Genomic DNA, 13,416 nt, shown 5'->3' with positions numbered 1-13,416 from the left:
TTGTATATAACATGGAATAGGATCATTATTTAGTTTCAATTATCAAACCACAGCCCGTCCAATAATTTACAATGATTCATCATGTTTCAGAAATATTTCCTAATTATTTTTCTGTTTTAAATTTAAAAAATGTATATTTGGAACATAAAAACCTTTTTTGCCATATACGACTCGATCTGAGATGGCGACTGAAGGTCAATCTAAATCTGGATAGGCACCAATGCGTTTAATTTGGTTTATAAAGTGAAGGTAAACATCTCGAGGAACGCAGGAGGCGAATTAATTTTTTGTTGTCTGTATTCACTCCCATGAAATAAATTCCAAATCAGCCCTGAAGGAGGATAGTCACGAGACATGAATTAGCACTTTAAATATACTCGAACCACGAATATTCCTAACATTTATTTATAAAAAAAAACTACTTCAAATAATACTCTGATAAATATGCTCATGTAAAAATTTAAAGGCGGTTTATTTTCATCAAAATTCAATGGGACTAAATAAGAAGTTTACCTTCCGAAACAAAAAAAAACACAATAATAAAAATAGTTATTTATAAAAAGTATAATATAATATGTAACTTAAGATTATATTTGTAATAATTACAGAAACTTTCAATTTTAAAATAATGTAAAAACGTACTTTAAAATTTTCAACTATAATCTTTGATAACCTTTTTATCATCAAACGCTTTCAATTTTTTTTATTGGTTTTATATTGCGATAAAATTTAGCTATCAATAAAAAAAATATTCGAAACATACAAATTCATACATGTCTTTCTTAAAATTTTAATAAAGACTATGGTTGAATTTCGAACCACTGGTACATTAAAAATTCTGTACCCCTGGTCCTTATTGTCGCTCCAACAGCAGTCACGGGTTAAGCAATAAATATGCAAAGTTTGGGAACATTTATAGACAAATCCGTATCTATAGGGGATGAGTGTTCGCGTAACAAATTGTGAACAGGTGTGGTTAATCTGAATTTTAAGCCAAATATCATCGGTTCCTATGTCCCTATTTACTATACGAGATAATAGACTCTCTATTTGTCTGCCTGTTTGGTGTAGTCGTCAACTTATAAGTCCTAAACCTACAGTCTAGGTTCAAATCCAGGCCTCTTAAAAAATATTGGATTTTTCTCTTACAAAATTTTCAGCAGCAACCCGAAGTGCTTATATGCATTCAGTGCCAACTGTGACAGATGACAGAAGTGATGTAACGTAATAAATATAACTGTTTTTATTAAAATTAAAAAAAGGAGATCAATTACTCTTTTCTAGTAGAAAATATCCGATAGTACCAACATGCCACCTTACTGTTACAATATCCAGAAAACTTTACGCAAATGCCAAAAAAGACGGTATTTGGACCTGTAGTAGTACCTGTCGTAGTGGCTAAAGCCAACCCAACTGCTACGGCGTATTACAATTACATATATTACATATTACATTACAATTACGTATATTACAATAAATATAATGTAGATTTCGGCACTACAGTCCATCAACATCTATACTGTTCAATCAAGAAAGTCAAAATCAAGATATACTTTATTCAAGTAGGCTTTTACAAGCACCTTTGAATGGTCATTTTACAAAACTATATTAAGTGAAACTACCATTAGTTTTGAATGTATAATCTACCGAAAAGAACTCTTTTCCAACATTTAAAATATTAAGTTATGTTAGTTCGATCAAACGACTGCCAATCTCCGATCTCGACAATTATATTTAGAAACAGGCAACGTCAGGCATGTTTCATTAGTACCTACGTATATAAGATATAAAAATTATATACAATAATTAAGAATAAAAAACAAAAAGAGAAAAATATATCGTATATTTATTGCATTCGCTGCATTCTCACGAGCTAGTTAAATGACTGAAGCTATAAAATGTATTTCAAATAAAAGCGTAAGCATATCTAAAGACTTGAACTCATATGATATAGTAGCTAGACTGATAGACTGAGCTGTGAGGTGGAGCGGACGTGATTATACCCAGGATGTAGGGTGCACTGCACATCCGTGCCACGGTTCATGGCCCCTTTGATGGACCCATCCCTCTATCCTTCTACAGGATAGGCGACGCTCTCATTGTGCAGGGCTTACCTGGTAAAGGTAATAGCTTACTTGATTTTATTTAGAGATTGTTATAAGAGTAAAATAAGATATGAAATCGAGAACGTTAAATAATCTTTACAATTTTTTTCACAAGTCAACGTTCGTGTTTATGATTTTTAATGACAGATTACATATAGGACATAGAACTTCGCATGACGTTAAAGATTATTATTATGCAAATTAAAAGGAATCAGAAAATTATTAAGATATTTTTTTTAACCAATAGGTAGATTGTATAGGTATAAATATAGAAGATTTTATTGTTTAATGAATTATTTCGGCGAAGAAGTGTGTTGAGAGGACGTAGGTTCTTCGCGAACGTTGAATCGTGTAAATATAACGCAATTTACTGCAAACATAAAATCAATAAGTTATTTGTGTACAATCCTAAAGAAATTCTTCTATGTACATTTATTTAAATAGTTATGTGATCCCGCGATTGAACCGAGTGAGGGTACGTAGTCAACATTTCCCGTAGACATCGGCGTCATAATATAACCAATCCACATGTTACCGATGCGCTGCCAATCTTGGAAAATAGGATATCATACATGCTTGTATTACTGTTTGACTATAGAACATATGATTACGATGGATTCCACGAAGCCTTTCCAAAAATGCACACTAATCTATGGTCTCTCTGCTACTCTTTCACGGCTTAAGCACTAAACCAAATTTGATGAAATGAAGTTTGAAGCAAGATTGAAAATAGGATATTGTATAGGCTAATTTGAAAACGAACCCTTACAACGCGAGCGAAGCCACATGTGACAAGAAAACAAGCTATGCCATGTTTATTGAACTATTGGGGCGGGATGCAAGCTGTTAAAAAAAAAATATATATATCCCGCTGAGTTTCTTTCGCCGGTTCTTCTCAGGTCCGAGGTGCTAAATTCCGAACCGGTGGTAGATTTTTGACAATCAATAAGCAAGTGTAAACACTTCTATATTGAATAAAGATTTTTGACTTTTGACTTTGTACAACTAACACGTATGAAAAATGATCACCATCAGGGAACAATATATCGTACATTCGAACTGAATATCAAAAACGACACTCTAGCAGTAACGGCATACGATATTACGATACGACGGTACTATGGTCGATACTACGAGGAGGATATTCAAAGTAATGAAAACTTTCCTAAAATTTTAACAAGGGACATGGATTCGTTTATGTATAGTTTTTAATAATTCATTTGCAGAAATAGTTTAAATTTATTTCAATGAATTATCAATTTTCATACTGGGATCAGTCCAGGAATTTTCTTATTTAAAACAATTGATCAAACAACAAGAATTGAAGACATATTTTTAACTGTGAACAAAAATTACAAGTTACATAATAACTTTCTTTTATTTTACATTTGATTAAACATTTTGTAAAGCTCGTCGTGTTTTTTCTACAAAATGTAAAAACATTCTTCTAAGTTTCACGACAATTGAAAAATAAAGGTTTTATTCTATAGCATTTAATAACAAATTCTAAAAAACACGTCAATTTTTCGAAATTCATATTTTAATAAATACAATCGTCTTACAGAAGTACACAACGTTGATAAAACAAGAGCACACTTTAAAAGCGATTAAGCTAAAATACACTGTCAAAGGTAAAAGCGACCGAAATGAACCTGAAACTAATTCCAGTAGGAATAAAATGTTTACGTTCCCAACACGTCCCGTATACAAGCACCTGCAGACTATAACTGTCGCTTTGTAAGGAACAATCCAATTTGGTTGCTACAGAAACAGACCTATTTTAAAGTGGATCCGAAACGGGAAGGGTCGTAGAATAATCGAATAGTTGCTCTTTAAAATATACTGCGAAATACAAAATATATTTAAACATTTTTACTTTATCTGAATGATTTTTGAAAACAGGTAAATACTTTTCATTTCTGTTGTCATCATTACATAGTATAAAACAAAGTCGCTCACCGCTGTCTGTCCCTATGTATGTTTAGATCTTTAAAATTTTACAACAGATTTTGAAGCGGTTTTTCAATAAAATAATGAGATAACTTAATGCCAATCTGTTATCTATAAGTGTTTAAATGAAATCAAAATCCCTTTTCAGTGCTTTAACCATGAACTCACCAATCGTATAACCTTTTGCACACAAGCGCCTCTAATATATTTTTTTAATTTAGCAACGGAGGCCTTTTGAACGCTTTCTCGGATCCTGTTGTAAGACCGTGTGCAATGCCCCACAAAAGTGTCATTTACTCTTGAAAAAGTCGTCTGCCACTTACGTATGTATATTGCATGTACCTTTAATTATAAAAGGTGACGTTCCCTTTACACCAAAACACAATAATAAATGAATTCAAAAAGGATAAAGGCCAGGAATTTTGATAGTTGACCAGATTGTATTGTCATCCATGAGTGCCAAAATTCAGGTCAATCCAATTCTGTGTCATTTAATTAAGTATTTTTGAATTAATTTACTTTTACCAACATTTTTCTATACAAAATGATTGCAATAGTATAATAACTACATAAACTCCACGCGCACAATAAAATAAAAAAAATATAAAAAATAAAATATAAGTATATAAAAATGCCTCTTTTTGGCGTATATATAATAGTACATCACCGTAGAATTGTGAATACCGATAGATTGTAATCTATCTCGCGAGATTGTAAACTGCCGAAATATTGTGAACGGTGATTTAACTCAAAATAAAATGATAGTTTATGAAATTTCGGTTAGGTAAGGTTAGATAGATTATAATCTACTGAAAAATAATGCGTTCAAATTTAAGCAGTATGTTACGTTGTGTGTGTTGTTGTGTTATGTTATTTACAATTTTACGGTGATATAAACCTATATCTGTATATCAAAGGCTAGAAATAATTAATGTATTTTATTTGATTATGGAGGCCTATATTTACGGGTGGATTATGTTGGTTTTCATCTTCAATATAGACTCATATTGAGAGATTATAAAAGTGACTCGTCCAAGAACTTAGACAACAAAGCAGTATTATTTAATTGAAAACAGCGGAATCGGAGTGTTTTGTGATAAATTTAATTAAAGTCCCGATCACGAACGTGCGGTTATGGCGCAGGATTTATTGACTTCTTCGTCCTTTGTTTTCTGTGTGAAATAATTTCTCGTGTTGACATAATTATACTCTATATAAAAGTAATTGCAACTTTTAATGAGATATTATATTTTTAATTTATTTATCATATAATTTTGTCGATTTTATGCTATTTAGTTTTTTATGTGTTTTCAACCGTCGATTACTGGTTCAAAACTTGGGTAAACCTTCGCATACTGGAGGGGTATAAGATCCCTTTTCAACTGTGGTAGTCCAACATTTAAACACGCCGGTACTTTACTGCAGTAAGTATCGACTTATCCATTACAAAGCGATCTATCCTATGCTATGCGAATACTATCACCTCACGCCTCGCGTATTTTTCTCTCTCGTTTATTCAAATGTCTTAAATGATTTCTGAAACTACTGGTTCAGATTTATATTGTAAACTATAATATTTGTGTGGAGAAATAGCTTTAAACTACCATGCTTTTTAACTTGATAAGGACGGATGTCTTGTGACATATAATCAAACTAAAATTATGAATATTTTCACCATTTTTTTTAACATTTTACCCTCGAATATTTTAAATTGTACTGTACCTTTTCTTTAATAGATAAAATATGCCCTCGCATGCTTTTGTTTCAGTTGTTATTGTGGTTACATCAACAAAAATATTAGATGAATACGTAGTTATGTTAGCTCAAAGCATGAAGACAATAGAAGTAAATGCTTAATCAGCAGAATGTAAGTCATTGTGTCATTCTATGCTTTGGGATCATATGTCTTGGGAAATGATTTTGTAAAAAGGAAACAACATTCGACTAGAGCATAAACCTCTGTTCGGTCGTGTCAATTTTAATTATAATTAAATATTTTAAAACTCAAATATTATATTTTTTTTAAAAAAAGTCTGTCTTGCTCCCGTAAACTTGTCTACGTCAATTACAAATCAGTTGTTTATAAAAATCGAAACACTTAACAGTGCAAGCAAAAAAAAAGATGAAATAATCAATTAAGTTTCGCAAAGAGGCGAGTCTTTATGCATTCACGAGGATTAAATTAAAATATTTTATGCAAGGAGCGTGCAGCTCCGCCTCGAGAAATAATTAAACGGGCCGCAAATCCTGGCTTTCCATAATTCACTTAACTCATCCGATTTACATATCGCCGGTACGCTAATATGTATAAGTTATCAGCGGGTTTGTCGACTTCGGTACACTGCCTCTCAACCTACTGGACGGACATATAAGACACTTTATCTGTATACATATATCATGACCAAGATGGCCAAGTGCTATGACGCTGATAACTAAAATACACTGTTGTGTATATATATTATAAATAAATAATTAAATTAAATTATAATTTATAACCGTTGGGGAAAACGTGTTCTAGAGTGGAGACCGCGTCTCGGCAAACGTAGTGTAGGACGTCCTCAGGCATGGTGGGGTGACGATTTGCGCAAGACGGCTGGCAGGAGCTGGATGCGAGTTGCCGAAGAAAGTACACAGTGGCGTGCATTTGGAGAGGCCTATGTCCAGCAGTGGACGAATGCGGGCTGATGTGTGTGTGTGTGTGTGTAATTAAAAATAAACCTTTAATCGAGATATCCTTTTTTCAATTATCTTTTCTTATTGTGTTGTTAAAAAAAAAAAAATTAATTAGGTTGATATTGGCACAGTTTACACACATATCTGAATAAAATTTTCCCACATTTGATATCAATAAATCAATCTAGATTATACATTGTTAGTTTGTAGGACACATACGTAGTATCTATACCGATAACTAAAATTGATTAAGAAACAAAAGCCTTACTCTTGCTATTTCTTTTGACTTCATTAATTACACCAAAATAAAAACAAATATACGACCGAGAACGGAGCAAGTAAAAACAAACAAGAAACACATGACGTCACGGAGTAATTAATTATTACAGCAAGATTCCTTAGCGATCAGCCGTTCTATTCGTTTACTCCCAGCCACGCCACGAGCGTACGGCGTACAGCGTACGGCGTACGGACAGCTGGCAGCATTAACAATTCTACCGCCGTCTAGCGACGTGGCGTACACTCGCCACTGATAGCTTAATCCCGAGTGTATGAAACACGACGTATCTATCTCAATCGTACAACTTTGCTATTTCTTATTTCTTATTTCTTAAAAGTGTAATGCGCTCCGTGACAGTCCCGTCGGAATTTATTTGGTTTTAAAATTCATTCGTTATATACAATTTGTTTGGTACATAAAATAGCACACTGTTCTCATCAGATATTAAAAATAAGAAGAGAATATAAATAGGTAGTGTAAAAGATATATATGTACTTATATACATCGCAAATTGTAATCTAAGATTCTGTTACATATGACGTTATTGAATTACGTCTTCAGTGTAAAAATTAAATAGGACAGAATTAAAAAAAAACACCTATTTAAAAATAATTAAATCTCTGTATGAAAACGACTAACTTTATTATACTAGTATTTTATTGACACTAGTGAGTAGCTACCAAAGATGTTTGCAAAATTGGAGATAAAATCGTTGAATTGAATTCATTTGAAATTCTGTTATAAACATTGACACACACATACGAACAGATTATATCTTGTAATAAATAGAATCGCACATTAAAGAATTTAAAATTTCTTAATGATAATTATACTAAAGCTTTCCACGCACATTGCGCAAAACGTTCCTTCGAATTAGAGTCGTCAGAAATAACACATAATATTTTTGATCGCAAATAAAATATAAAAATATGACGAGGAAGAAATGGCTAAGACCCAAAGAATCGTTGGAAAATTTTCGACCTTCGATGGAATTGACCTTCGGTAACGAGGTGTTTGACTGAGACTGTATTGCGAAGTCAACGCAACCGATTCAATTTGCAAATTGCTTTACGTTGGACCGCCTACCCTTTGAATCTACACGGATTACATATGTGATTCAACACTAAATGTTCTCAAACGACATGAAGCATCCTCACTGCTTTAACTGTTAGTATAGTTAAAAGTTAACACTATATATACTTCTATATTTTGTAAATGGACCTGGGGGTACAATTGATATGATTCTGATTTCAAAACAGATGAATTAAAATATATATGAGATAAAATATCCATCGATCTCTCTCTATATGTTTTTATTGTACTGACACAGGGTATTAGTGTTAAAAATGACGATTATTATATGTTTATATGTACGCAAACACAAGTCTACTATGTATACCAACATTCTCCTCGTCTAAGGAGACGACGAATTTGGAGTGTATTGAGATTGATCAGGCGCGAAACCCGCTACTTGTCGTTGTCTGACATCTGTCTCTAAGCGAACGAGGCAGGTCAGATTGAGACCAAGATCAATAAAATATTAGCTCTACGTTACTAATTAAAAAAAAAAAAAAAAGACAAATATTTTTCAAAAGCTATTTAAATATATCATTGTTACTAAAACCAGTATTCCCTCTAGCAATAATTCAAAGCGAACCTGCTACTAACGTCTTCGTTCACTGTTACCAGAGATATTTATAAATTAAATGAGAAACTTGGATTCGTGCTTTAAGCATCATATTTTTCTATAATTACACCTTTACATTTTAGCTCTGGTGCAGTTCCCGCTTCCTCAGACGATATATTTTTAATTTCCGGCACGCGCAGACGCGGTTTGTTTGTGTGCGGAGATCAGATACGAATAAATGAGCATACTATCCTTGTAATATATCTGACTATTTATATTTTATCAAGCAACGAACGGGAACCGTTATTTCGTTCGTGGATTAAAGTTAGACTAAGAATTCAAATTTCGAATAGAATAATAAATGTTAAAATTGCTTTTTTTCTTATCTGTTACAAATAATGCTCGGGATTACTTTTTTAATACGTTCTTGATTAAAGATTTTGTTTTTTTTTACATATTTTCGAATCTTTGGTTCTTATTTGATTTAGAAAATTGGTCAGGAAAATAATAAAATTTTTACTTTCGAACGTGGTCTTAACTATCAAATAAATATGTTTTAATGTAATTAATATCATTAATTTAGTCTCAAATATATAAAAAATTTAATATTATTTATTTTGGGGTAATGTCGTGGGTCACTTGATGAGAACGAAGTCGCTTTCACTACATATCAAAAATGTTATAGAATATTTCCATGGCAAGAAAAAATCGGCGTGATTAAAAACATTAACACCGAATACCCAAACAAAAAGCAAGAGGAAGTGAGAAAGAGAAGGCAAGGTCGCCTAGAGGGCAAAACATTTTTCCTAACGTGAGGATTTTTACCAGTTCACTCTACTGTAAGCCGCATAAAGGATCCTTATTACTAAAAATAGTTATGTCAATTTTACATGTACATTTTATGTACCTAATCTAGTTATGGGTAAACCTTTTCAATAATGAAATAATAAAGTTCGGTAATTTTAAATATTTAAATTTTCAGCCAGACTGTTCTGCCTAAGCGTTTGTAGAATGTAGATATGGCTTAAATTGTACATTTGTACGTCTAAAGTCGTTAAGAAATACCGAACCGAGTTAGGCTTGTGGAGTTTGAAATATACCCCATTTGACCGAGAGCCGGCTATTTATTTACGGACAAGGACTCCTCCGTCACTAAGCCCCAAACAGAACGGATAAAGGCACCGATATTCAGTCAGCGAGTGTGCAACATATTATATAAATAATATAAACCTATTTAAGATGCACAATAAGACGGTCTTATCGCTGAGTAGCCTCTTCAAGACAACCTTATTGGTTGAAACAAACTCATACATTTTGATTTATACGTACTTATCAAAAACAAAATATTCTTTATTCAAGTAATTAGCTTATGAATTATTATAGTATTAAATTAATTCACTTCTTGAGAAACTCAGTAGTTACTCTTTTCCACCATCTTTAATTACAAAGTACATATGGAAGGAATAATTAATTTTTTATAAAATCCTGCCTAGAGGTCAATAAATACTAAGTTCTCGCTTTTTTATCTTTAATATAATCTTGTATTGATTTGCCTTATTTATCAACGTTTTTTGAACATGAACTTTAAATTTTAATATACCAAGATAAAAATAATATATTATGTATATGAGTGGGTGGTACCTACCCAGACGGATCTTTATTCTATGCTGAAAGTCTTTATTTAGGGAAGAGGCCTACTCCAAACGTGAATGTCATCCGCCATACGCAGTCTTCCTCACAATGTTTTACTTTACCGCCGAGCATACTTTATTCTCCTTTTAAGCTTATCACTTGTGTTAGAGGTGGGGACGACAATAACCCAAGGGGATAGGATCGATCCTGCGACTTTTTACATCGCTAAATACGGTTTGTCTACGCTGTCTTCTGTTTGCAGTCTTCTGTTATTTAGCCTAAACATAACTGACTGCGAACTAGTATTAGTAGCAAGTAGATCTTATCATTACAAAAATAAAATTGAAGAATATTATTAAGTACCGTTAGATGTTATAACAAGCTCTTTTGACAAAATTTTACAGTGAATTTCCTGACAATAACACTTTTTAAGCCGCATGGCAAAACAAACACAAATGGAACACATGCCATTATAATACTCTTAATACTTCTAATCACTCAATGCGTAAATTTTGGTTGAATTTGATCAACATTTTATTCGTCGGCGACAACATTGCCGCGTCCCATAAGGCTAATTATAATTAAATCACAAAATGTGTATTTAATTTGTATCTGCTGTATTCATATAAACAACCCAACAAACATTTTTGTCGAATAAGAAGAAATTACGAAACTAATAATGGTATAAGCGTTGTATAGAAGTAATTTTATTCTGTTATTCGATTTAGTGCCGCTGATAGTTTATTCGATTTATAGTCGTGTAAAAACGTCGTAGAAACTTCTATACGACTGTTTTATACAACTATTACACGGTATTTAGTCGTGTAACCAGCGTTGTGGCAGTAGAAACGTCTTTGCGACTTTTATACCGACTATAGTCGTATTAGAGTGATGTATAAAACTCCTATACGAATTAAAGTCAATATGACTTTTTTACGACATTTATATGACTGAATGTCCTATAAGAGTTTTAAAATACACTAAATATTACACACACCGCCATTCATTTGCGTCTTCGTAAAAATAATTTTACAGAGTTGAAATGGATAGAAAAAGCTGAGCAAACATAAAAAAAGTCTCCACTTTAAGAGCAAAGTTAATAAAACCTATGCATTATTTCTTACCTCCAATTGTATTATATCGAATATAAGTACGCGACAAGTTAACTGTAGGCTAACTGGAGATGGTTCCGTATAAAATTTAGTGAGTTCTGAGCAACGTATTAATCGAAGCGCAGAAAGTGCATTTAGTGGGTCTCTAAAAGTAAATTCAAACGTAAACGAATTTGACGAAACGTTTAATAATTTGTGTGTTAGTGATAGTCGATTATGATAGCACAAATGAAGCCCATGAAAATGATATACTTCGTTATAATCTAAAAATATGGGCAATTAATTACAACATTTCACAAACTGCTTTGAGGGACCTAAACAACATTCTTAACGAAAGGATACCCGGTTAAGTTCCAAAAGATCCAAGAAAACGTATTAATGTAATAAAATCTGATTTAGTTAAAAAGTTATCGATTAAATAGCGCTCATATCACGTATCATTTTTGGTCTCAGCTGAACCAATAAATACTCAATAATTATATCAAATAAAAAGGTTTTACACACTTGGCAATTACTAAACTGAACTCTAATTTCGTTTTCTATGGCGGAATATTTACAAATCCATTAATGACATGAATTAAAACGTCGTTTAGAAGTTGTATAAAGGTCTTGTCCTGCACTTTAAATCGTGTAACGGTAATTTGTAAAACTTACTTTAGAAAATCTCAATAAAATATTATTTATTTAATTGATTACACTAGCGCGTTCATTATATAGTTACTAGCGCATAAAACTCGATAAAATTAATTTCCCATCAGATCAACATTCCTTGAACATGAGTTTCGATGTAAACACAGAGATGAATAAATAAAAAATAATGTTCACAATCAATTAAGTTTGTTCGTGACAGCTTACAAACTCAATTTACATTTTATCCAGTCACTTTTACAAAAAATATAGTCTGGTAAGAAGCGTGTTGGATACTGGTATTCGATCAAATGTCGTAAAGCAGCGGTAATAAACACTTTAAGTTTGCCGCACGACCTCTGTACGACCTCTATACGACCACTATGCGACCAAAAAGATAAATTATGCGACGGCTACATGACTCTTATAGGACACTAAGTCGTATAAAATGGGCCTTTTCTTGGTGATGTCGACGTTATAGCGGCGTAACGACGACCAGCTTAGAGAACCAAAAGTTACAGTTGGCACGTTGTGGCGACCTGTCAAATGTTTGTTGGATTCCAAATTTATCAGTAAAATATTTTGTACCTATATATATTTTTTGTCCAAAAGATATTTTTTTATAAATAGTGTTAAGATAATACTCTAACGATAAAAAACATTATACCAAGATAATACGATACGATTACATATACTTACTGGGCACGTTCACAATTATTATAACGTTTTTGTTCCTAAATTAGGTTAAGATGTTCGATTCAATTACAAGCGAATATAAATTTGTACATAACGAATGTAAGCATCGGTGGTTCAGTGGTAGAATGCTCGCCTGCCACGCGGGCGGCCCGGGTTCGATTCCCGGCCGATGCAAGCTCTTTTTATATATTTTTTAATTTATAAATAGTAAGCGAACTGGCAAATAGACCAAATGCAGATAAGTCACCACCGCCCGTGGACTATTGCTTTTAAAAATACATTCCTTACATGGCTCATCCTTCGAACCGGAGCACTAAGATATTCAATAATATATACCTCGTGTTACAATATAGTACTGTTTAACGACAGAATATGTGATGGGACCAGACGCTACTACGCAGACCGCTATAACCTAATTAAAAATTGTCAATACTTACGAAAATGAAGCAGAAATAATAGGTATGCATACTATCTAAAATTTAAATAAATTATCTGTTGTTGCATGTGGTTGCAACTCACTGGATCGATTTTGATGGTATTTGGAACAGGATGACAGGATATCTATTACGTAACTCTTCCTATGATGTAAATAATCATATGGAGGATTGTACGACACTCACAGTCATCTTTTTAAAGCTATTATTATAACAAAAATTAAATTTAAAGAAAGACAATGTTTATGTATTATGTATATGTTAGGGGGTGGAATATCAA

At 32.5% G+C, this 13,416-nt stretch overlaps 1 non-coding gene across 1 annotated transcript; it reads left to right on the top strand.

Annotated features, from left to right (window-relative positions):
- The first annotated feature begins 12,805 nt into the window (after positions 1–12,805).
- On the top strand, positions 12,806–12,876 carry Trnag-gcc (transfer RNA glycine (anticodon GCC)). The gene has a single exon. It is a non-coding gene; the product is annotated as a tRNA-Gly (tRNA).
- Positions 12,877–13,416: the final 540 nt, after the last annotated feature.

Source organism: Vanessa tameamea, chromosome 4 (genome assembly GCF_037043105.1).
Source record: "Vanessa tameamea isolate UH-Manoa-2023 chromosome 4, ilVanTame1 primary haplotype, whole genome shotgun sequence".
In the NCBI taxonomy this organism is placed as follows: Eukaryota; Metazoa; Arthropoda; class Insecta; order Lepidoptera; family Nymphalidae; genus Vanessa; species Vanessa tameamea.
The sequence above is the reverse complement of the archived record's forward strand: the minus strand, read 5'-3'. Positions and strand labels throughout refer to the sequence as shown.